This window comes from Bos grunniens, chromosome 7 (assembly GCF_055505025.1).
Source record: "Bos grunniens cultivar Pamir isolate PY7600 chromosome 7, Bosgru_T2T1.0, whole genome shotgun sequence".
Classification (NCBI taxonomy): Eukaryota; Metazoa; Chordata; class Mammalia; order Artiodactyla; family Bovidae; genus Bos; species Bos grunniens.
The window spans coordinates 2,514,558-2,539,829 of record NC_141171.1 but is presented as its reverse complement, the minus strand read 5'-3'; the positions used below and the strand labels follow the sequence as shown (position 1 = coordinate 2,539,829).

The 25,272-nt window shown below is 40.2% G+C and overlaps 1 long non-coding RNA gene across 1 annotated transcript; it reads right to left on the bottom strand.

The window, feature by feature from the left end:
• Positions 1-2,325: 2,325 nt before the first annotated feature.
• LOC147367997 (uncharacterized) lies at positions 2,326-23,987 on the bottom strand. The gene is made up of 2 exons (XR_015166404.1): positions 23,812-23,987; positions 2,326-2,583 (listed from the first exon to the last, which is right to left on the bottom strand). It is a non-coding gene; the product is annotated as an uncharacterized LOC147367997 (long non-coding RNA).
• Between the last annotated feature and the right edge of the window lie 1,285 nt (positions 23,988-25,272).

Here is a 25,272-nt window from a genome sequence, read left to right as displayed (position 1 = left end):
TCTTTATGTCTGTTTCTGGCTTTCTCTGCCCATCCCTCTCCCTTCTCTCTTCTTCTATCTCTCCTCCTATCTCTGTCGATGTCTTTCTCTCACTGTCTCTCTCTGTCTCTTACTCTTTTTCCCTTACTCTTCCTCTCTTTCCTGGCCACCAGTGGCTTGGCTCAGGCTGCCTAAGGTACTTCCCAACTTTCTCCTTGCAAAACCCTGCAGTAAACCCATGAGTGGAGTGAGAAAGGAACACGGGTTGAGCGAAGGGGGAGTGCACCTGAACAGGAAGACGGTGAACAGGGCTGAGCCAGGAGGAGGCAGGAACAAGCAGCCCTTCCATGGTAGCGAGGTCTCTGCTTATCACACACACACACACACAGCACAAGACAGTCCTGCAAAGAAGACGCTTCTACCATCAGACTCTTTATGCAGACAGGGAAATAGACACCTCAAGGAGTTAAATGACTCAGTCAAGGTCACACAGTTGCCACGTGTCAGCATCAGGATTGGTACCCAGGTTGGTGTGAAAGGACCAGCCTTCACTGCCTTTGATGGAGGGAGGGGACAGGGAGAATTTGCCACGCCGTTCCCACCCCATCTCTTATATCTGATGGTAGAATCCTAAGGAGTTACTCTCTTGCTGGTTCATAAAGCCTTTTTGGCTCTGGGGGCTGAAGCAGTAACATACCATGTGAGGGTCTTTGTATCTGAATTTCCTCATCTTATATTTTGGGCCAAGGTGACAGGGATTGGCCAAGAATACTTCTGCCACCATCCGCAACTGAGGCCCTGGATTTGCCTTTGACACCAGGCCCAAAGTGCATCCTGGAGACAGGTGGTCAGCTCCCAGCCCTAGGCATTAGCAAGTTCTAAGGGGGAGGGGTAAGGGGGACTGAGCTGGGGGGGCTGAGCTGGTTTGGGCTCCATTAGAGGGTGGATTAGGTCGGCCGTGGGGATTTGCGTAAAGCTGTCAGAGGAGCAAGCAAAAACCATGTCATCCTTCTCTCTTCTCTCCCCACATAGAAGGGCCCTGAATATCTCTGTTTTCAGAACCATCCAGGCACCTGTGCCTGGCACAGTTGGGCGGTCCAGCTTGGTCTGTTGGACCAAGGTTGGCAAGGATGGGGCACTTAGCTAGTGCCAGGCCCCAAGCTTGATGTTGCAAAAGTCTGTATGACCTGGGCATTTGAGGTGGTAGGGCGCTGCTGCTGGGCTCACACCATCCCTCAGAGCCCTCCCCTGCCTAGGACAAGTCAGACAGGGCCACAGCTGACATCACAAAACAGCCTTCTGACTCATAGGATGAAAGCATCCTGTTGGTTCTTTGAGAGTAGGACGGACCAACAGCGAGCTGGGGCATTAGCCCTCACTGCCGTGCCTGAGGGAAGCAAGTGAGTGACCAGGAAAGGGAGAGAAGCAGGTGGGTTCCAGGCCAGGGGAAGAAATGGCTCTGAGAGTGAAAAGAGGGGCATCATGGGTGGGGCACCTGGGAGAAGGGCTTAGCCATCCCTGCAAATGTGAGGACCAGGACCAGGGCTGAGCGGCTCAGAGGAAGGCAGAAACCAAGGCTTTGACTTTGGACACAGGAAAGCCAAGAATTTCATTTGAGATTTGAGAGGATAGGTCAAGCTCCTGGTTAGATTCAGTAAAGGGAGAAGTTTAATATGGCAAATACCACAGTTTTAAAATTTCAGTTTACTGTTTTGAATACCAGTGTCTAGATTTCATATAGTTTGTTCTGGGACTTATAGGAAGTGTCCAGAGTAGTAATTAAATAATTACAATGAGTGTTGAAAGCTTGCATTTATTGTGTAATATGTGTGTGCGTGTGTGTGTGTATTGCTAGTGCTAAGTTGCTTCTGTTGTGTCCTACTCTGTGATCCTATGGACCATAGCCTGCCAGGCTCCTCTGTCCATGAAACTCTCCAGGCAAGAATACTGGAGTGGGTTGCCATTTCCTTCTCTGGGGACTGATCCCCACCCAGGGATTGAACCTGGTTCTCTTACTCTCCTGCATTGGCAGTCAGATTCTTGACCACTAGCACCACCTAGGAAGCCTCACAACACTCTATGAAGTTCGTATCAGTATCATCCCCGTATTACAGGTGTATACTGAGGAGCACGGAGATGTCGGGAGCTAACTTACTCAGGACTACACAAACATTAGGCAGTGGGCTTGGGATAGTGAAGCCAAGTCAGGCTGAACTCTGAGCTAGGCTACTCACTGGGCTACACAGATGAGTCAGTACATGTAGATCTTTCTAACTATACATTTATGCCCCTACCCCACAACCCTGCTTGTTGTAGATGTCATCCTGACAGAAAGGGAAGAGAGTGTTACAGAAATTACAATTTGTTTATTTTGAACATGTGGTTTTTTGGTTCCCGGGGAATTCCAACTCTGGAATTCCTTTGGAAGCAAGAGTCTCTCACCACATTTGCTAAGTTGCTAGAGCTGCCAGAACAAAGTACCACAGACTTAGTAGCTTACCCAGCGTATTTATCAGTTTGCAGTTCTGGAACCTGGAAGTCTGAAGACAAGGTGTCAGCAGGGTTGGATCTATTCAGGGGAGGATCTGTTCAGCTGTATTCTCCCTGTGTAAAGACACCAAAAAGACACCAGTCTTATTGGAACAGGTCTCACCTTACTGACCTCATTTCACCCTGGTTAACTCTATAACAATTCTATTTTCAAATAAAGCCAACATTCTGAGATATTGGAGACTAGGATTTCAGTACATGAATTTCTGGGTAGGGAGATGCAAATCAGCCCAGGTTTTCAGCCCACATCTTTAAAACCTTTGCAAATGAACTTTCACCCAAGTCTGCCAGCCCTTTGCTTTGGAACGAGAGTAACTGATAACATGAGTCATGAGGTGAGTGGAGGCAGCTTGAGCCAAGGCTTTGACATGTGGACTCAGTAATATTACTCAGGTGTGAAATAGCCTTGAGAAGCTGTTCATTTTAAAGGAACTATTTGCTAAATAGCAGGGTATTCACTAGGAGATACTGCCTAATTGCTGTTGTTGTTAATGGCAAACCTTTAACCAGACTATACATTTTCTTCAAAATTAGAGAAATCAAACTGAGGAAAGACATAGAATGAATCTCAGGGAAGTTTTCCCAGATATAGTATAGAACAGCAGTCAGAAAAAAGTTTTGTTGGTTAATGGAACTTAGATTTAATGGAATTTTCTCCAAAATACACAGTATCAAGGTATGATCACAGCAAAACACTTTTTTAAGGGCCATATGGTAGGCCAAATAATCCACCCCTCACCCCAATCTGTCCAAGTCCTAATCCCCAAGACCTGTGAATGTTACCTTATATGGCAAAGGGGACTTTGCAGATGTGATTAAATTAAGGATTTGTGATGGAGAGATGATCCTAGATTATCCTGGTGGGCCCCATGTATTCATAAGGGTCCTTACAAGAGAAAAGATGATGTGACCATGGAAGCAAGGAGAGATTTAAAGATGCTAAATGGAGGCTTTGACGATGTAGATAGGAGCCACAAGATGAAGAATGCAACCCTAAAACCTGGAACTGATGAGAAAACAGATGGTCTCCTAGAGTCTCCTGAGGGAACTGGCGCCTTGACTTTTATCCAGGGAAAGTGATTTTAGAACTTTATAGGAGGAGAGATTTGTGTTGTTTTAAATGACTAAGTTTGTGGCAATTTGTTGCAGCAGCAATAGAAAACTCGTGCAGGTCAGGTAGTAAATATTTTAGGCTTTGCAGACCATACAGTTTCTCTCTCAAGCGTTCAACTCTGCTAATGTGAATAGTCACAGACAGTTCCCAGAGCCAGCCGCAGGGGCATGGCAGGAATGCAAACAAGGCGCTAACTGGTTGTGAGAATGGGACATCCCTTCTCAGTATTAATTTAGGTCAGGAACCCCAGCTAGACCTGATTTGGGTTCTGGAGGGCCAGCTGGAGGCTGAGAGAGAAAGAGAAAGAAAGACAGTGAGTGCCGAAAGTGGCACTGCAGAGCTTTGGATAAAAGAATTTTTTTCAATAAATAATGTGGAGAAATTGTGTGTCCATGTACACAGAATCAACTCCAGATGCATTATTGACCAAAATGGGAAATGCAAAGTGATAAAGCAGGTAAAAGATTATATATGAGAGTACTTTATCACCTTAGGGAAAGATATCATAAAATAAACATGAAAAGTAATAACATGATAACTCCAGGTGGTGCTAAAGGTAAAGAACCCACCTGCCAATGCAGGAGACATAGAGATGGGTTCCATCCCTGGGGTGGGAAGATTCCCTGGAGGAGGAAATGGCAGTATTCTTGCCTGGAGAATCCCGTGGATAGATGAGCCAGGCAGGCTGCAGTCCATGGGGTCACAGAGTCAGACACGACTGAAGTGACTTGGCATGCAAGCATGCATAGTTTGACAACTTTAAGAATTCTATCAAGAGATATCGAATAGTGTAAAATATGTTGATATCATTGAAGCTAGATTTATGGGTTCATTATGCAATTTTCTCTAGAAAACAAGAGAAAAAGACAACAAAAAGAGAGTGAAAAGGAAAGCCACAGAGTGGGAGAATACATTTAAAACTCATTAAGTGAAAGTTGAAGTGAAAGTGAAAGTCGCTCAGTCGTGTCTGACTCTTTGTGACTCCATGGGCTATACAGTCCATGGAATTCTCCAGGCCAGAATACTGGAGTGGGTAGCCTTTCCTTTCTCCAGGGGATCGTCCCAACCCAGGGATAGAACCCAGGTCTCCCACATGGCAGGCGGATTCTTTACCAGCTGAGCCACCAGGGAAGTCCAAGTATACTGGAGAGGGTAGCCTATCCCTTCTCCAGAGGATCTTCCCGAGCCAGGAATCGAACCAGGGTCTCCTGCATTGCAGGCAGATTCTTTACCAACTGAGCTATCAGAGAAGCCCTTAAAACTCATGTAACCAACAAATAACTGATATCCAGAAGGTAATAAAAAGATAAAGTACACATGAGAAAAATGGGCAAAAGATTTGAGCAGTCACTTCACAAAAGAAGATATCAAAATATCAAAAACCCAGTAACCAAATCAGCCTCATTAAAAATTCAGAAACTTCAACTTAAAACTATAATAAGCATGGCAGACCCACTGTCAAGTGAAAACTCCATGTATTCATGCAGAGGGGAAGTAGTAGGAATTCTCAGATGCTACTAGTCAGAGGGTAATCCTCAGGAACACAGTTTTGCATTATAACTAAAGTTGAAGATATACATGCCCTATTTCTTAGCAATTTTACTGCTAGGTATAAACCTTAGAGAAATGAATGCATGCTGCTGCTGCTGCTGCTAAGTCACTTCAGTTGTGTCCAACTCTGTGCGACCCCATAGACAGCAGCCCACCAGGCTCCCCCGTCCCGGGATTCTCCAGGCAAGAACACTGGAGTGGGTTGCCATTTCCTTCTCCAATGCAGGAAAGTGAAAAGTGAAAGTGAAGTCACTCAGTCATGTCTGACTCTTAGCGAGATGCATGCAAAAGAATATTTAAAGTATTATTAATCCTTAGAGAAAAAAAATAAATCAAAAGTGTATTAACAGTAGAGTAAATAAATATCTTGTGATATTTATTATATTTATGATATATATATCATAATATATATAATATATATATTATATTTATGAATAAATAAATATTCATATAATGGGATGGACAGAATAATACATAGAAAAATGAGTGAGCCAAAACAATGCATAACAACACATCTTACATATTGTTGAGTAAGTATACTGTGATTCCATTTTGTATAGTATTCATAAGTAAGCAAAGTAAATCATAATGTTTAGAGATGCATACTGCAGTGGTAAAACCACAAATAAATGCAAGGAAGGGTAGAGGACACAGTGCTGCTAGGGATCATACAGGTGTTTGATTTATGCTGATGACTTGTGAGTTATGCTACACATTTATGCTCTTGCATGTAAAAAATGTGTGTTATTTTTCACAATTAAAAGGTACCAAAACATAGAAAAGTTAGGACAATTAGCAAAAGTAAGATATGAGAAATATTAATAAATTGAAATATATCAGTAATTGGAATAAATGTCATTGGACTAGATGCTTCAGTTAAAATACAAAAATTTCGAGTTAAAATAAAAGAAAATTCAGTTTAGGTTGCTCCTAAGGGACACATGTAAAACATAAGGGTACAAAGTTGTGTACCCATCTGACCTATCTGATGGCTCCCTGGAAGACTCCACTTGAAAGCCTTGTCTGTATTACACCTGATTTGGTGCTCAACCAGTGCTAAAAGTCTTCCCCTGGAGAACACTTGTCAAAAAAATTTGCAAGCAAATGTCATAATATTGAGGCTATGATGATAGATAACAGTTGGTTTGGGGCAAAAAAAAATGTGTGTGTCTGTATTAGTCGCTCAGTTGTGTCCGACTCTTTGTAACCCCATGGATTGTCGGAGAAGGCAATGACACCCCACTCCAGTACTCTTGCCTGGAAAATCCCATGGATGGAGGAGCCTGGTAGGCTGCAGTCTATGGGGTCGCTGAGGGTCGGACACGACTGAGTGACTTCACTTTCACTTTTCACTTTCATGCATTGGAGAAGGAAATGGCAACCCACTCCAGTGTTCTTGTCTGGAGAATCCCAGGGATGGGGGAGCCTGGTGGGCTGCCGTCTATGGGGTTGCACAGAGTCGGACACGACTGAAGTGACTTAGCAGTAGTAGCAGTAGCAGGCTCCTCTGTCCATGGAGTTCCCCAGGCAAGGATATTGGAGTGGGTTGCCATTTCCTTCAAGCCAAATAAGCATTTTAAAAACCTGACAAATGAGATGACTCCTGGAGCTTTGAAAGGCTCTGACATATTCCTGGGAATCTAGAAGGCCACACGCATGTAGCTTGTGCACATACTCAGGAAAGATATGAGAAAGCCCTAAGCCCTCAGGTCTGGCTGACTTCGAGGCTCTGCAGAAGCAGACAGCAGAGTTGTCACCTGCCTGAGTGCTAAAGGCATGTGCCAACTTGCACACAAAGCCCTTTGGCAAAGAATGGGAAATTTATTAGTCCCAGATGTTTGAAGAAATCTCCATTAGTCATTAGCTGATAACCAAGTTCATCATTAGACAACAAAGAATACAGACTTTACAGAACTAGTTCAAAATAGTCACTAAACAACAACAAACAAACAAGCAAAAACAACAAGCCCTGGGAAAGGGGAAACTCTAAGAATCATCACATTATAATATTTTAAATATTTAGTTTTCAACAAAAAATCCTGTCATGCAAAGACAAGAAAGTATGGCCATTCATGGGGGAAAGAAAAATGATCAACTGAAATTCTTTCTGAGGGAGAACAGACATTGAAATTTCTAAACAAAGCCTTTAAATTATCTACTTTTAAAATGTTCAAAGAGCTAAAAGAAACCACCCCTAAAGCACTAAAAGAAAGCATAAAAACAATGTTTCCAAAAAAAAAAACAAAACAATGTTTCCTCAAATAGAAGATATTAGTATTGAGACAGAAATTATTAAAATAAAACAAATAGAAAATCTAGAGCTGAAAACTGGGCTTCCCATGTGGCACTAGTGGTAAAGAGCCTGCCTGCCAACTCAGGAGACATAGAGACACAGTGTGGATCCTTGGGTCGGGAAGACCTCCTGGAGGAGAGCATGGCAACCCGCTGCAGTACTCTTGCCTGCAGAATCCCATGGACTGAGGAGCCCCAGCTATGGTCCATAAGGCCACAAAGAGTTGGACACGACTGAAGGAACTTAGCACGTTCACAAGAGCGGAAAAGTATTATACCTAAGATGAAAAAGTCACTAGAAAGGCTCAGTAACAGTTTTGAGAAAGCAGAACAAAGAACCAATGAACTTGTAGAGAGGACAATTGAGATTATCTAGTGTAAGGCAGAAGGGGAAAAAAAGAACAAGGGAAAATGAACAGAGCCCCAGGGATCTGTAGGATATTACAAAGGACACCAACATGTGAGATAAATGAAAACGAAAACATAATATAACCAAGCTTTTTGAATGCAGCATAAGCAGAGCTCAGGGGGAAATTTATAATTGTAAATGCTTACATTTAAAAATAATACAGTCTCAAATTAATAACTTTATACACTAAGGAACTAAAAAAAATTAGCAAACTAAACTGAAAGAAGAAACAACACAGTAAGATTAAAACAAGGATCATTGAAATGGAAAAGAGAGAAAAATGATAAAAACCAGAAGTTGGTTTTTTTAAAAGATCAATAAAATTCAAAAACATTAGCTAGACTAAGAAAAGAGAGAAAGTGCAAACAAGAAGAAATAAAAGTGGGGACATCACAATCAACCTCAGAGATAAAAAACATTTTAAGGGAGTACTACGGACAATTGCACACTAAAAATTAGATAACCTGGCTGAAAAAAACAAACTACCAAAATTGACTCAAGAGGAAATAGAAAATCATAACAGACCTATACTATAATCAGTAATGAGAACTTTCCCAAGAAAGAAAAACCTGGGGTCAAATGGCTTCTCTGGGTGAATTCTACCAAACAGTTAAAGATTAACAACAATCTTCCTGAAGCTCTTATAAAAAAATTAGTTCAGTTCAGTCACTTATGTCCATCGAGTCTGTGATGCCATCCAACCATCTCAACTTCAGTTGTCCCCTTCTCCTCCTGCCTTCAATCTTTCCCAGAATCAGGGTCTTTTCCACTGAGGCATTTCTTCACATCAGGTGGCCAAAGTATTGGAGCTTCAGCTTCAGCATCAGTCCTTCCAATGAACATTCAGAACTGATTTCCTTTAGGATTGACTGGTTGGATCTCCTTGCAGTCCAAGAGACTCTCAAAAGTCTTCTTCAACACCACAGTTCAAAAGCATCAATTCTTTGGCGCTCAGCTTTCTTTATGGTCCAACTCTCACATCCATATATGACTACTGGAAAAATCATAGCTTTGACTAGACAGACCTTTGTCAGCAAAGGAATGTCTCTGCTTTTTAATATGCTATCTAGGTTGGTCATAGCTTTTCTTCCAAGGAGCAAGTGTCTTTTAGTTTCATGGCTGCAGTCACCATCTGCAGTGATTTTGGAGCTTAAGAAACTAAAGTCTGTCACCATTTCCATTGTTTCCCCATCTATTTGCCATGAGTGATGGGAACTGATGCCATGATCTTAGTTTTTTCAATGTTGAGTTTTAAGCTAGCTTTTTCACTCTCCTTTTTCACTTTCATCAAGAGGCTCTTTAGTTCTTCTTCACTTTCTTCCATAAGGGTGGTGTCACCTGTATATCTGAAGTTCTTGATATTTCTCCCAGCAATCTTGATTCCAGTGTGTGCCTTATCCAGCCTGGCATTTCGCATGATGTACTCTGCATATAGGTTAGATAAGCAGGGTGACAATATACAGCCTTCATGTACTCCTTTCCCCATCTGAAACCAGTCCATTGTTCCATGTCCAGTTCTAACTGCTGCTTCTTGACCTGCATACAGATTTCTCCGGAGATAGGTAAAGTAGTCTGGTATTCCCATCTCTTTAAGAATTTTCCACAGTGTTGTGATCCACACAGTTAAAGGCTTTAATGTAGTCAATAAAGCAGACTGAAGCAACTTAGCAGCAGCAGCAGCAGCAGCAGATGTTTTTCTGGAATTCTCTTGCTTTTCCTATGATCCAATGGATATTCGCAATTTGATCTCTGGTTTCTCTGCCTTTCCTAAATCCAGCTTGAACATCTGGAAGTTCTTGGTTTACATACTGTTGAAACCCAGCATGGAGAATTTTGAGCATTACTTTACTAGCGTGTGAGATGAATGCAATTGTGTCATAGTTTGAACATTTTTGGCATTGCTTTTCTTTGGGATTGGAATGAAAACTGACCTTTTCCAGTGCTGTGACCACTGCTGAGTTTTCCAAATTTGCTTTCATAGTGAGTGCAGCACTTTCATAGCACGTCTTTTAGGATTTGAAATAGCTCATCTGAAATTCCATCACCTCCACTAGCTTTGTCCATAGTGATGCTTCCTAAGGCCCATTTGACTTCACACTCCAGGATGTCTGGCTCTAGGTGAGTGATCACACCATTATGGCTATCTGGATCATGAAGATCTTTTTTGTATAGTTCTTTTGTGTATTCTTGCCACCTCTTCTTAATATCTTCTGCTTTTTTTAGGTTCATACTGTTGCTGTCCTTTATTGTGCCCATCTTTGCATGAAATGTTCCCTTGGTATCTTTATTTTCTTGAAGAGATCTCTAGACTTTCCCATTCTATTGTTTTCCTCTATTTCTTTGCATTGATCATGTAGGAAGGCTATCTTATCTCTCCTTGCTATTCTTTGGAACTCTGCATTCGGATGGATATATCTTTTTTTTCTCTCCTTTTCTTTTTGCTTCCCTTCTTTATTCAGCTATTTGTAAGGCCTCCTCAGACAACCACTTTGCCTTTTTGAGTTTCTTTTTCTTGGGGATGGTTTTGATCACGGCCTCCTGTACAATGTTGTGAACTTCCATCCATAGTTCTTCAGACACTCTATCAAATCTAGCCCCTTGAATCTTTTGTCACTTCTACTGTATAATTGTAAGGACTTTGATTTAGGTCATACTTGAATGGTTTACTGGTTTTCCCTACTTTCTTCAATTTAAGTCTGAATTTTGCAACTATACACCAACAAAATGGACAACTTAGAAGAAATGAAAAAATTCTTAGAAAGGTACCACCTTCCAAGTCTGAGCCAGTAAGAAATAGAAAATATGAACAGAACAAACACAAATACTAAGATTGAAACTATGGTTTAAAGACTCCCAACAAACAAAACTCCAGGACTGAGGTCTTCATAGGTAAATTCTATCAAAGATTTAGAGAAGAGTTAATAACTATCCTTCTGAAACTCTTCCAAAAACTTGCAGAGGAAGGAACAAATCCAAACCTATTCCATGAGGCCACAATCACCCTGATACCAAAACCATAAAAAGAAAATTGAAGGCCACTTAAAATAAATTCTAAAAATAAAATTTAAATATATGTAAAATTTAAAAAAACAAAGAAAATTGCAGGCCAATATCACTGATTAACATAGACTCAAAAATCCTCAACAAAATACTAGCAAACTGATCTAATAACACATTAAAAGCATCATATACCATGATCAAGTGGAATTTACCCCATGGGTGCAAGGTGTTTTCAATATCCACAAATCAATCAGTGTGATACACCACATTAACAAACTGAAGAATAAAAACCATATGATCATTTCAATAGGTGCAGAAGAAGCTTCTGACAAAATTCAACACCAATTTATGATAAAATCCTCTCCAGAAAGTGGGCATAGAGGGAACGTAACTCAACATAATAAAGGTCATATATGAGAAACCCACAGCCACTCTCATAATCAACGACGAAGAGCTGAAAGCATTTCCTCTAAGATCAGGAAGAAGACTGGGATGTCCACTCTTGTGACTTTTGTCCCACATAGTTTTGGAAGTCCTAGCCACAGCAGTCAGAGAAGAAAAATAAAGAAAAGCAAACCAAATTGGAAAAGAAGTATTAAAACTTCCACTGTTTGCAGATGGTATGATATTATACACAGAAAATTCTAAGGATACTACCAGAAAACTACTACAGCTCATCAACAAATTCAGTAAATCTGCAGAATATGAAATTAATACACAGAAATCTGTTGCATTTCTAATACACGGACAGTGAAAGATCAGAAAGAGAAGGAAACAATCCTATCTACCACTGAATCAGAAAGAATCAAATACCTAGGAATAAACCTACCTAAGGAGGGAAAAGACCTATACTCCAAAAACTATGAGACACTGATAAAAGAAATCAAAGGCGACACAAACATTTGGAAAGATATTCCATGTGCTTGGATTGGAATAATCAATATTGTCAAAATGACTATACTACCCAAGACAATCTACAGATTCAGTGCAATCCCTCTCAAAATACTAATGGCATTTTCACAGAACTAGAACAAAAAAAAACTATTTTAATTTGTATGGAAACACAAAAGACCCCAAATAGCCAAAGCAATCCTGGCAAAGAAAAATGAAGCTGGAAGAATCAGTCATCTGGTGACTTTAAGTTGAAGGCAATGCTTATTTACTATTCCCAAAGTTCTAGGGCCCTTAAAAATTACACTAAATCTACTCTGCTTATGCTCTATAAATAGAAATACAAAACCAGGATGACAGCATATCTGTTTACCCCATGGTTTACTGAATATTTTAAGCCCATTGTTGATACCTACCACTCAGAAAAAAAAAAAAGATTCTTCTCAAAATATTATTGCTCATTTAACACTCACCTGGTCACCCATGAGCTCTGATGGAGATGTACAATAAGATTAATGTTGCTTTCATTCCTTTAGCACAGTACCCACTTTGCAGCCCAATGGAACAATGATTAATTTCAACTTTCAAGTCTTATTACTTAGCAAGTACATAATGTAACAATATTTTGGAAGAAGTTGATTCCCACCCAAGTTGATGACTTTGAAAGTTTCAAGAATTTAGCAGAGGACGTCACTACAGATGTAGCACAAGTAGGGACAGAACTAAAATTAGAAGTAGAGCCTAATATGTGGTTGAAGCACTGCAATTTCATGGTAAAACTTTAATGGAGGAAGAATTTTTTCATATGGATGAGCAAGAAAAGTGATTTCTTGATATGAAATCTATTCCTGATAAACATGCTGTGAAGACTGTTGAAATAACAACAAAGGATTAAGAATATCATGTAAATTTCACTGTTGCCTTATTTTAAGAAGTTACCACAGCCACCCAGCCTTTGGCAACCACCAGTCTGCTTAGTCAGCAGCCATCAACATCAAGGCAAGAGCTTCCACCAGCAAAAAGATTATGACCTTTTGAAGGCTGATGACGTGTAATGTTTTTTAGCAATAAGGTATTTTTACTGAAGGTATGTACATTGTTTAAAGTTAATGCTATTGCACACTTAATAGACTACAGTATGATGTGAGCATAATTTTTAAAATTATTTATTTATTTAATTGGAGGCTAATTACAATATTGTGATGGTTTTTCCATACATCAACATGAATAAGCCATAAGTATTCATGTGTGCCCTCTCTCTTGAATACCCATCCCATCTCCATCCCAACCTGATCCCTATAGGTTGTCATACAGCAATGGCTTTGGGTTCCCTGCGGTACACATCAAACTCCCACTGGCTATCTGTTCTATACATGGTAATGCATATGTTTCAATGCTATTCTCTCAACTGATCCCACCCTCTCCTTCCTCCACTGTGTCCAAAAGTCTGTCCTTTATGTCTGTGTCTCCTTTGAACATAAGTTTTATATGTACTGGGAAACCAAAAATATTGTATGACTTGTTTTCCTGCAATATTCCAAACCTGTATTTCTGAGGTATGCCTCAGATGTGTGGCAGAGGTCCAACTTTATTTTTTCGCAAGTGGATATCCGGTTGGATATGTAGAAGATCTCTATGGTAGGTGATACTTGGGCAGAGACTGAATGAAAAGTATGATAAAGTAATATGGGTATCTACCAGACAGAGGAAACAACAGTTTGAGACTCCAGGTACAGATTGGTGGCACAAATTAGTCAAGGAATGAATACAGATGTTTCTTCTGGAGTATAGTGTGTATATATATATATATATATATATATATATATATATGAAATTTTTCTGTTGAATAAAATTGCAGACAAAAATATAATTGGAGATGAGGCAAGAATAGGATTTGAATAGAGCATTCAAACCATAGCAGGTTTGGAACAATCCTGATAAAAAATAACAGCATAATTTAAAAGACATGATTAGTTACTAGACACCTACATACGGATAGCTATGACTGAGAGAAAGTGAGAGAGACAGGCAGACAGAACTTCTTTATTAAGAAAGGTGAAATTGGAAACAACTCCAAACCTATGGGATGCAGCAAAAGCAGTTTTAAGAGGGAAGTTTACAGCAATACAATCCTACCTTAAGAAACAAGAAAAACATCAAATAGACAACCTAACTTTACACCTAGAGCAACTGGAAAAAGAAGAAGAAAAAAACCCTCAAAATTAGTACAAGGAAAGAAATCATAAAGATCTGAGCAGAAATAAATGAAAAAGAAATGAAAGAAACAGATCAGATCAGATCAGTCGCTCAGTCGTGTCTGACTCTTTGCGACCCCATGAATTGCAGCACGCCATGCCTCCCTGTCCATCACCAACTCCTGGAGTTCACTCAGACTCACGTCAGTCGAGTCAGTGATGCCATCCAGCCATCTCATCCTCTGTTGTCCCCTTCTCCTCCTGCCCCCAATTCCTCCCAGCATCAGGGTCTTTTCCAATGAGTCAACTCTTCGCATGAGGTGGCCAAAGTACTGGAGTTTCAGCTTTAGCATCATTCCTTCCAAAGAACACCCAGGGCTGATCTCCTTCAGAATGGACTGGTTGGATCTCCTTGCAGTCCAAGGGACTCTCAAGAGTCTTCTCTGACACCACAGTTCAAAAGCATCAATTCTTCGGCGCTCAGCCTTCTTCACAGTCCAACTCTCACATCCATACATGACCACTGGAAAAACCATAGCCTTGACTAGACGAACCTTTGTTGGCAAAGTAATGTCTCTGCTTTTCAATATGCTATCTAAGTTAGTCATAACTTTCCTTCCAAGGAGTAAGCGTCTTTTAATTTCATGGCTGCAGTCACCATCTGCAGTGATTTTGGAGTCCCCCAAAATAAAGTCTGACACTGTTTCCAGTTTTCCCATCTATTTCCCATGAAGTGATGGGACCAGATGTCATGATCTTCATTTTCTGAATGCTGAGCTTTAAGCCAACTTTTTCACTCTCCACTTTCACTTTCATCCAGAGGCTTTTTAGTTCCTCTTCACTTTCTGCCATAAGGGTGGTGTCATCTGCATATCTGAGGTTATTGATATTTCTCCTGGCAATCTTGATTCCAGCTTGTGTTTCTTCCAGTCCAGCGTTTCTCATGATGTACTCTGCATATAAGTTAAATAAACAGGGTGACAGTATACAACCTTGACGAACTCCTTTTCCTATTTGGAACCAGTCTGTTGTTCCATGTCCAGTTCTAACTGTTGCTTTCTGACCTGCATACAAATTTCTCAAGAGGCAGATCAGGTGGTCTGGTATTCCCATCTCTTTCAGAATTTTCCACAGTTTATTGTTATCCACACAGTCAAAGGCTTTGGCATAGTCAATAAAGCAGAAATAGATGTTTTTCTGGAACTCTCTTGCTTTTTCAATGATCCAGTGGATGTTGGCAATTTGATCTCTGGTTCCTCTGCCTTTTCTAAAACCAGCTTGAATGTCAGGAAGTTCACGGTTCACATAATAGTAAAGATTAATAAAACTAAAAGCTGGTTCTTTGAGAAGATAAACAAAATTGACAAACCCTTAGCCAGACTCATCAAGAAAAAAAGAGAGAAGAATCAAATCAACAAAATTAGAAACGAAAAAGGAGAGGTTACAACAGATAATGCAGAAATACAAAAGATTATGAGAGACTATTATGAACAATTATATGACAATAAAATCGATAACCTGGAAGAAATGGACAGGTTCTTCGAAAAGTTCAATCTTCCAAGACTGAACCAGGAAGAAATAGAAATTATGAACAACCCAATTACAAGCACTAAAATTGAAGCTGTGATCAGAAATCTCTCAAAAAACAAAGGCCCAGGACCAGATGGCTGCACAGGAGAATTCTATCAAACATTTAGAGAGAGCTAATGCCTATCCTTCTAAAACTTTTTCAAAAAACTGCAGAGGAAGGATGTCAGGGAATGTTTAACAGGAGGATTCCTACGTGCTGTTTCTCACAAGTCCTTTGTATCCTTTTAAGCGGAACAGCACACTGCTCCCAGGACCTGGGGTCATTGTGTAAGACAGGCTTGAATCTCCTTTAGGAAACATTCTCTTTACGATAAAACTGCTTAGTCTCAATCCCCTTTCTTGCGATACGGATTGTCTCCTGACCTTGTGACCATCATCATCCCTTGTTCCCTTGGTAATGGTCACTGTACGTTTGATTTTCTGATCTTCATCATTGATTAAAGAAACTTATTGTACTACAACCTATATATACTCACAGAAAAATCATTAAAGCAACTTTGCTCCATCAAAGCTTGGGTCCCCATGTCTTTCTCTCTCTCTCTCTCTCTCTTCGGCTGATTCCCTGGAGCATAGAGACCCGTCTTGCTCACTCTCCTGCCCGGGCTTCCAAGACTCTCTCGAGAAATCACTCTGTGCCTTCACCCCTCCTCAAGAGGGCGCCCGGTACCTTCGTGAGAGATGCAAGTCCTGTATCAAGGACTTTATTGGTTTTCTGAGTAAACCAGGGAGTATCAGCCTCTTTCTCTCTTTCACTTTCTTATCATCGCCTCTGGACTACCAGGTCCTCGTCCATTAAGAGACCCCAACAGAAGGAGCATTTCCAAACTCATTCTATGAGGCCACCATCACCCTGATACCAAAACCAGAAAAAGACAACACAAAAAAGAAAACTGCAGGCCAATATCACTGATGAACATAGATGCAAAAATCCTCAACAAAATTTTAGCAAACAGAATTCAGCAACACATCATAAAGCTCATACACCATGATCAAGCTGGGTTTATTCCAGGGATGCAAGGATTCTTCAATATATGCAAATCAATCAATGTGATATACCATTTTAACAAATTTAAAGATAAAAACCACATGATCATCTCAATAGATGCAGAAAAAGCCTTTGACAAAATTCAGCACCTATTTATGATTAAAACTCCTCAAAAAATGGGCATAGAAGGAACCTACCTCAACATAGTAAAGGCCATATATGATAAGCCTATAGCAAACATTATTTTCAGTGGTAAAAAGCAGAAAGCATTTCCCCAAAGATCAGGAACAAGACAAAGGTGTCCACTTTTGCTGCTATTATTCAGCATAGTTCTGGAATTCCTAGCTACAGCAATCAGAGAATAAAAAGAAATAAAAGGAATCCAGATCAGAAAAGAAGTAAAGCTCTCACTGTTTGCAAATGACATGATACTGTACATAGAAAACCCTAAAGATAGTAAGTTGCAGGATACAAAATCAATACATAGAAATCACTTGCATTTCTATATACTAACAATGAAAAATCAGAAAGAGAAATTAAGGAATCAATCTCATTCACCATTACAATGAAAAGAATTAAATATCTAGGAATAAACTTACCTAAAGAGACAAAAGAACTGTACACAGAAAATTATAAGACACTAATGAAAGATATCAAAGATGACATAAACAGATGGAGAGATATTCCATGTTCCTGGCTAGGAAGAATCAATATTGTGAAAATGACTATACTACCAAATGCAATCTACAGAGTCAATGTGATCCCTATCAAACTACCAATGGCATTTTTCACAGAACTAAAACAAAAATTTCACAATTCATATGGAAACACAAAAGACCCTGAATAGCCAAAGCACTCTTGAGAAAGAAGAAAGGAGCTGGAGAAATCAAGATTCCTGACTTCAGGTTATACTACAAAGCTACAGTCATCAAGACAGTATGATACTGGCACAAAAACAGAAATATAGACCAATGGAACAAGACAGAAAGCCCAGAAATAAACCCACGCACCTATGGGTACCTTATTTTTGACAAAGGAGGCAAGAATATACAATGCGGCAAAGACAGCCTCTTCAACAAATGGTGCTGGGAAAACTGGACAGCTATATGTACAAGAATGAAATCAGAATGCTTCCTAACACCATTCACAAAAATAGACTCAAAATGGATTAAAGACCTAAATGCAAGACCCAAAACTATAAAACTCTTAGAGGAAAACATAGGCAGGACACTCAATGACATAAATCAAACAAAGATCCTCTAGACCCACCTCCTAGAGTAATGGAAATAAAAACAAAAGTAAACAAGTGGGACCTGTTTAAACTTAACAGCTTTTGCACAGCAAAGGAAACTATAAGCAAGGTGAAAAGACAACACTCAGAATGGGAGAAAATAATAGCAAATGAGCTTTAAGCCAACCTTCTCACTCTCCTCTTTCACTTTCATCAAGAGGCTTTTTAGTTCCTCTTCACTTTCTGCCATAAGGGTAGTGTCATCTGCATATCTGAGGTTATTGATATTTCTCCCAGCAATCTTGATTCCAGCTTGTGCTTCTTCCAACCCAGTGTTTCTCATGATGTACTCTGCATATAAGTTAAATAAGCAGGGTGACAGTATACAGCCTTGACGTACTCCTTTTCCTGTTTAGAACCAGTCTGTTGTTCCATGTCCAGTGCTAACTGTTGCTTCCTGACCTGCATACAGGTTTCTCAAGAGGAAGGTCAGGGGGTCTGGTATTCCCATCTCTTTCAGAATTTTCCACAGTTTATTGTGATCCACACAGTCAAAGGCTTTGGCATAGTCAATAAAGCAGAAATAGATGTTTTTCTGGAACTCTCTTGCTTTTTCAATGATCCAGTGGATGTTGGCAATTTGATCTCTGGTTCCTCTGCCTTTTCTAAAACCAGCTTGAACATCTGGAAGTTCACGGTTCACGTATTGCTGAAGCCTGGCTTGGAGAATTTTGAGCATTACTTTACTAGCGTGTGAGATGAGTGCAATTGTGCAGTAGTGTGAGCATTCTTTGGCATTGTCTTTCTTAGGGATTGGAATGAAAACTGACCTTTTCCAGTCCTGTGGCCACTGCTGAGTTTTCCAAATTTGTTGGCATATTGAGTGCAGCACTTTCACAGCATCATCTTTCAGGATTTGAAATAGCCCAACTGGAATTCCATCACCTCCACTAGCTTTGTTTGTAGTAAAAGAGGAGAGGAGGTTGGCTTAAAGCTCAAAATTCAGAAAATGAAGATCATGGCATCTGGTCCCATCACTTCATGGGAAATAGATGGGGAAACAGTGGAAACAGTATCAGACTTTATTTTGAGGGGCTCCAAAATCACTGCAGGTGGTGACTGCAGCCATGAAATTAAAAGATACTTACTCCTTGGAAGGAAAGCTATGACCAACCTAGATAGCATATTGAAAAGCAGAGACATTACTTTGCCAGTAAAGGTTCATCTAGTCAAGGCTATGGTTTTTCCAGTGGTCATGTATGGATGTGAGAGTTGGACTGTGAAGAAGGCTGAGTGACAATGAATTGATGCTTTCGAACTGTGATGTTGGAGAAGTCTCTTGAGAGTCCCTTGGACTACAAGGAGATCCAACCAGTCCATTCTAAAGGAGATCAGCCCTGGGATTTCTTTGGAAGAAATAATGCTAAAGCTGAAACTCCAGTACTTTGGCCACCTCATGCGAAGAGTTGACTCATTGGAAAAGACCCTGATGCTGGGAGGGATTGGGGGCAGGACGAGAAGGAGACGACAGAGGATGAGATGGCTGGATGCCATCACCGACTCAATGGACGTAAGTTTGAGTGAACTCTGGGAGTTGGTGATGGACAGGGAGGCCTGGTGTGCTGTGATTCATGGGGTCACAAAGAGTCAGACACGACTGAGCGACTGAACTGAACTGAAGAGCAAATGAAACAACTGACATAGGATTAATTTCCAAATATACAAGCAGCTCACACAACTCAATACCAGGAAAACAAACAACCCAATCAAAAAGTGGGAAAAAGACCTCAACAGACATTTCTCCAAAGAAAACATACAGCTGGCTAGCAAACACATGAAAAGATGCTCAACATTGCTCATTATTAGAGAAATGCAAATCAAAAGTACAATGAGATATCATCTCACACCAGTCAGAATGGCCCTCATCAAAAAGTCTACAAACAATAAATGCTGGCGAGGGTGTGGAGAAAAGGGAATGCTCTTGCACTGTTGGTGGGAATGTAAATTGATACAGCCACTATGGAGGATGGTATGGAGATTCCTTAACACTAGGAATAAAACCACCATATGACCCAGCAATCTCACTTCTAGGCATATACCCTGAGGAAACCAAAATTGAAAGAGACACATGTATCCCATTATTCATTGCAGCACTTTTTACAATAGCTCAAACATGGAAACAACCTAGATGTCCATCGACAGATGAATGGGTAAAGAAGCTGTGGTGTATATATACAACAGAATATTACTCAGCCATAAAAACGAACACATTTGAGTCAGTTCTAATGAGGTGGATGAACCTAGAACCTATTATACAGAGTGAAGTGAGCCAGAAAGAGAAGGATAAATACCGAATTCTAACACATATATACAGAATCTAGAAAAATGGTGCTGAAGAATTTACTTACAGGGCAACTGTGGAGAAACAGACATAGAGAATAGACTTATGGACATGGGAAGAGGGGAGGAGAGGGTGAGATGTATGGAAAGAGTAAACATGGAAAATTACATTACCGTTTGTAAAATAGATAGCCAAAGGGAATTTGCTATATGGCTCAGGAAACTCAAACAGGGGCTCTGTATCAACCTAGAGGGTTGATACAGATGGGGAGGCAGACAGGAGGGAGCTTCGAAAGAAAGGCGAAATATGTATACCTAAAGCTGATTCATGTTGAGGTTTGACAGAAAACAGCAAAATTCTGTAAAGCAATTATCCTTCAATAAAAAATAAATTAGTTAAAAAAAAAAAAAAAAGAAAGATGAAAGTGGAAGTTCCCTGGTTAGGATTTCGTGCTTTCATTTCTGTGGCCTGGGTTCAGCCCCTGGTCAGGGAATTGAGATCCCACAAGCTATATGGTGCGGCCAAAAAAAGGAGTGTGAAAGATAAAGGAAACGTGATGAAGGGTTGATGCCACTGAGTCATGAAGACCACACAGAAGTGTTTCTGAGAGAGAAAGCAGGTGGCCACAGTGTGTTAGGAGAGAGACTGTGAGAGTTAAAGGTGTATCAGGAACAGCCCTACTTTCTCCAATTGTACCACTCTCAGCGTGTTGGTTTACCTGTACTCAGAATTCTCTTACTTGAAGAGTAAAATATTAATGTACTAAAGGAAAAAGTCTCCTGTGAACCAGGAAACCTTCCACATCATACCAAACTAATCCATAATAGAGAAGCACATGTGGCAAAACATATTCTTCACAAAAAATTCAGAGTAGAAGAAAAGAAAATATCTCACAATATATTTTATGAGACTAGCTCATAACTAGGACAAGAAATAAAATTTATAGCCAAACTAAGGAGCACAAATATAAAAATCCTTATCAAAACATTGCAAGCTGAAGAACATAAAAACATCATAATCAAGTCTGGTTTGTCCCAGAAATGCACTTTAGCAGATTAATGACTTAGGAAATTACTAATGTAATTCACTGCATTAACAGATTAAAGGAAAAAACATGATTATCTAAATGGATGCAGAAAAAGCACTTGAGAACATCCAATATTCATTCATAATTTTAAAAACTTAGCAGTCTAGGGATCTTCTTTAAACTGGCAAAATCATTTACCAATAGCCTCCAGAAAATATTGTATTCAGTGACAAGTCACTTTAAGTATTTATTTCCTTTAAAACCAGAAAAAAAAATACAGTTGATTCTTAACAATATAGGGTGTAGGGATGATGACCCCCTTCACGTTAAAAAAATTATGTATAAATTTATGGTTAACCACTGATCTTGATCAACAGATTCAACCAACCCCAGATTGGGTAGTTCTGTAGTATGAATTCATTGAAAAATAATCTGTATAAGTGAACCCATGCAGTTCAAAACTGTGCTGTTCAAGGGTCAACTGTAATTCCAATTATCACTCACATTAGGGGGCACTAGTCAGTGCAAGAAAAATAAGCATAATAATTGAATTTAAATAATACAATTCTCATCATTTACAGATATGATGGCCTACTGTATTTATTCAGGGTTCTCCAGAGAAACAGAACATCAGTATATTAGAAGGATATGGCTCATGTGATTATGGAGGCTGAAAAGTCTCCAGATCTACAATCAACAATCTGGAGGACCAGGAGAACTGATGGTGTAATTTCAGTTTGATTCCAAAGGTCTGAGAACTGGGAGAACCCATAATTTAAATTTGAGAACAAAAGCAGGAGTCTCAAGATCCAAAAAGACCCTATATTTCAGTTTGAATCTGAAGTCAGGGAAAGATCAATACTCCAGCTTAAGACAGTCAGGCAGAATTTCCATGTTCCTCATGAGAGAATCAGCATTTTTCTTCTATTCTGGCCTTCATCTGACTGAATGAGACCCACTTATATCATGCAGGGTAATCTGCTCCATTCAGTCTGTGAATGCAAATGTTTATCTCATCTAGAAACATCCTTACAGACATACCCAGGCTAATGTTTGACCAAAGAATAGGGCCCTCTATGGCCTATTCAAATTGAATCAATAAATTAAACACATTTTGTCAACTTGGTCACCATATGCATCTCTTTAAACCATGTCCAGACTCTAAATAAAGACAGTTTAGTTTAGTTCAGTTCAATCACTCAGTCATGTCTGACTCTTTGCAACCCCATGGACTGCAGTATGCCAGGCTTCCCTGTCCATCACCAGCTCCCAGAGCTTGCTCAAACTCATATCCATTGAGTCAGTGATGCCATCCAATCATCTCATCCTCTGTTGTCCCCTTCTCCTCCTGCCTTCCATCTTTCACAGCATCAGGTTCTTTTCCAAGGAATCAGTTCTTCGCATCAGGTGGCCAAAGTATTGGAGTTTCAGCTTCAGCATCAGTCCTTCCAATGAATATTCAGGACTGACTTCCTTTAGGATGGACTGGTTGGATCTCCTTACTGTCTAAGGAACTCTCAAGAGTCTTCTCCAACACTACAGTTCAAAAGCATCAATTTTTAAGCACTCAGCTTTCTTTATAGTCCAGCTCTCACATCCATACAAGACTAATGGAAAAAACATAGCTTTGACTAGACAGACCTTTGTTGGCAAAGTAATGTCTCTGCTTTTTAATATCCTGTCTAGACATGAGTCTGAGTGAACTCCAGGAGTTGGTGATGGACAGGGAGGCCTGGCATGCTGCGATTCATGGGGTCGCAAAGAGTCGGACATGACTGAGTGACTGAACTGAACTGAACTGAACTAGGTTAAGTCACAACTTTCTTCCAAGGAGCAAGTGTCTTTTAATTTCATGGCTGCAGTCACCATCTGCAGTGATTTTGGAGCCCCCCAAAATAAAGTCTGTCATTGTTTCCATTGTTTCCCCATCTATTTGGGGAAAATAAAGATAGTAACAAGGTCAAACTTCCTCCCAACATGATACAACTACCCTGCCTACAATTAACAACTCACTCACTTCTTCCCCAGAAGAGTAGGTAATGTCCTTGAGTGATGTTTACTCTTCTTGATATTTTATAGCTTAAATACTATGATGTAAAGTTTAAAATACTTAAATACCATAATATAAAATCAATATATCTTGTGTTACATGATAAGAGCATTAGATAAGGAAGAAAAACTTTCATAACCAAAAAAATTAACTCAATATTAAAGTCATTTCTGTCCGACCCTCAGCGACCCCATGGACTGCAGCCTTCCAGGCTCTTGCCTGGAGAATCCCAGGGATGGGGGAGCCTGGTGGGCTGCTGTCTATGCGATCGCACAGAGTCAGACACGACTGAAGTGACTTGGCAGCAAAGTCATTTCTATAACTGTTCACTTGGTCATAACTGGTATTTATAACCATCTTCCAATAGCATTTTGTTTTCCCTTTGCCTTCAAGAAACACCTCAGCTGGTAACAGTTCCTGACTTGGTTGGGTGACCTGGACCTTCATTCCTAAAGGGTCTGGCCCATTAGTAATCCTGCCTGGATTTGGTTGTTGTAATTTTACATTGACCTTAATTGCAGGGCATGGTAATACAAAAGACATCTTAAGGGATCTTTTGAATTCCAGACATATTCTTCCTTATTGTAAGCAACAGTTTAATTTCACCTTGGTAGTTAGGATCAATCACCCCAGCCAACATCATAACTCTTCTTCGCCTGATGATTCAGAGGCATGAGGAACTCAAAGTGGCCATCTTTACTTCCAGTTCATCGAAATCATTGTTGTGTCTCCTGGCGGAAATTTTCAGCCCTCTGGAACAAAGACCTCTAGTCCAGCAGAATCTAGTTTGTGGGAACAGGAAGCAAAATTTTGCTAGTGGGTTACTTGGGGTAATAATGGGGGGTGTCACTGTTCCCCATTTCCTCCCCTTGATTCCTGGACTTGTGAATTCTGGCTAAGGGAAAATCAGAACTGTATATTGGATGCTGATTCAGGGAATATACAGCCTTAGGGAGAAACTTGCCTTAGCCCTGCAAGGTATTCACCTAGTTGACAACGTGACTAGGTCTTTCAAAAGAGCATTCCACTATTCTATCAAGCTGGCTACTTCAGGATTGTGGGAAATACGCTAAGAGGAATGAATTCCATGACCATGGGTACATTGCCACATTTCATTTGCTGTAAAGTGAGCTCTTTGCTCACAAACAATGCTATGTGGAAATCCTTAATAGTGGATAAGGCATCAGTCTGCCTGATTACCACAGCTGCTGCTGCTAAGTCACTTCAGTCGTGTCCAACTCTGTGAGACCCCATAGACAGCAGCCCACCAGGCTCCACCGTCCCTGGGATTCTCCAGGCAAGAACACTAGAGTGGGTTGCCATTTCCTTCTCCAATGTACCATGGGAATGGTACTATATCAAGGATTCAGTGTTGGTCTCTAATTACTGGCAGGTTGGGCATTCAGCAATGGCCATAGTTGGGTTGGCCTTGGTGAGTGGAAGTCCATGCTGCTGAGCTCACATGTAACTCCCAACTTTGCTACCAGGCAACTTTGTTCATGAGCCCCTGGGTGATGACTGAGATTACTAGAAAAAGATATTGACTGGTGTCCACAGAACACAGTGAAGTGAAAGTTTCTCAGTCATATAAGACTCTTTGTGACCCCATGGACTCTACAGTCCATGGAATTCTCCAGGCCAGAATACTGGAATGGGTAGCCTTTCCCTTTTCCAGGGGATTTTCCCAACCCAGGGATGAAACCCAGGTCTCCTGAATTGCAGGCAGATTCTTTACCAACACATAAGATTATCTTCCATGGGGTCACAAAGAGTCAGACACGACTGAGCGACTGAACTGAAGATTATCTAACCCACTTGATTATTAAAATTCTCCTCTGCTGAGGTCACTCTTTGGTGAGCATTCACATGGACACAAATATCTTCACATTTGTTCCTTATTCAGAAATATATCTCTGTATCTTTTCCCCAAATTTCCTTGTCATCAATTTTCCAGTTTTGTTACAATCATGTTCCTTCCAATTCCCTGACCATCCAGGCAAACCAATGACTACAGTCCATGAATAGGTATATAATCTCACACCTGGCCATTTTTTCCCCAAGCAAACT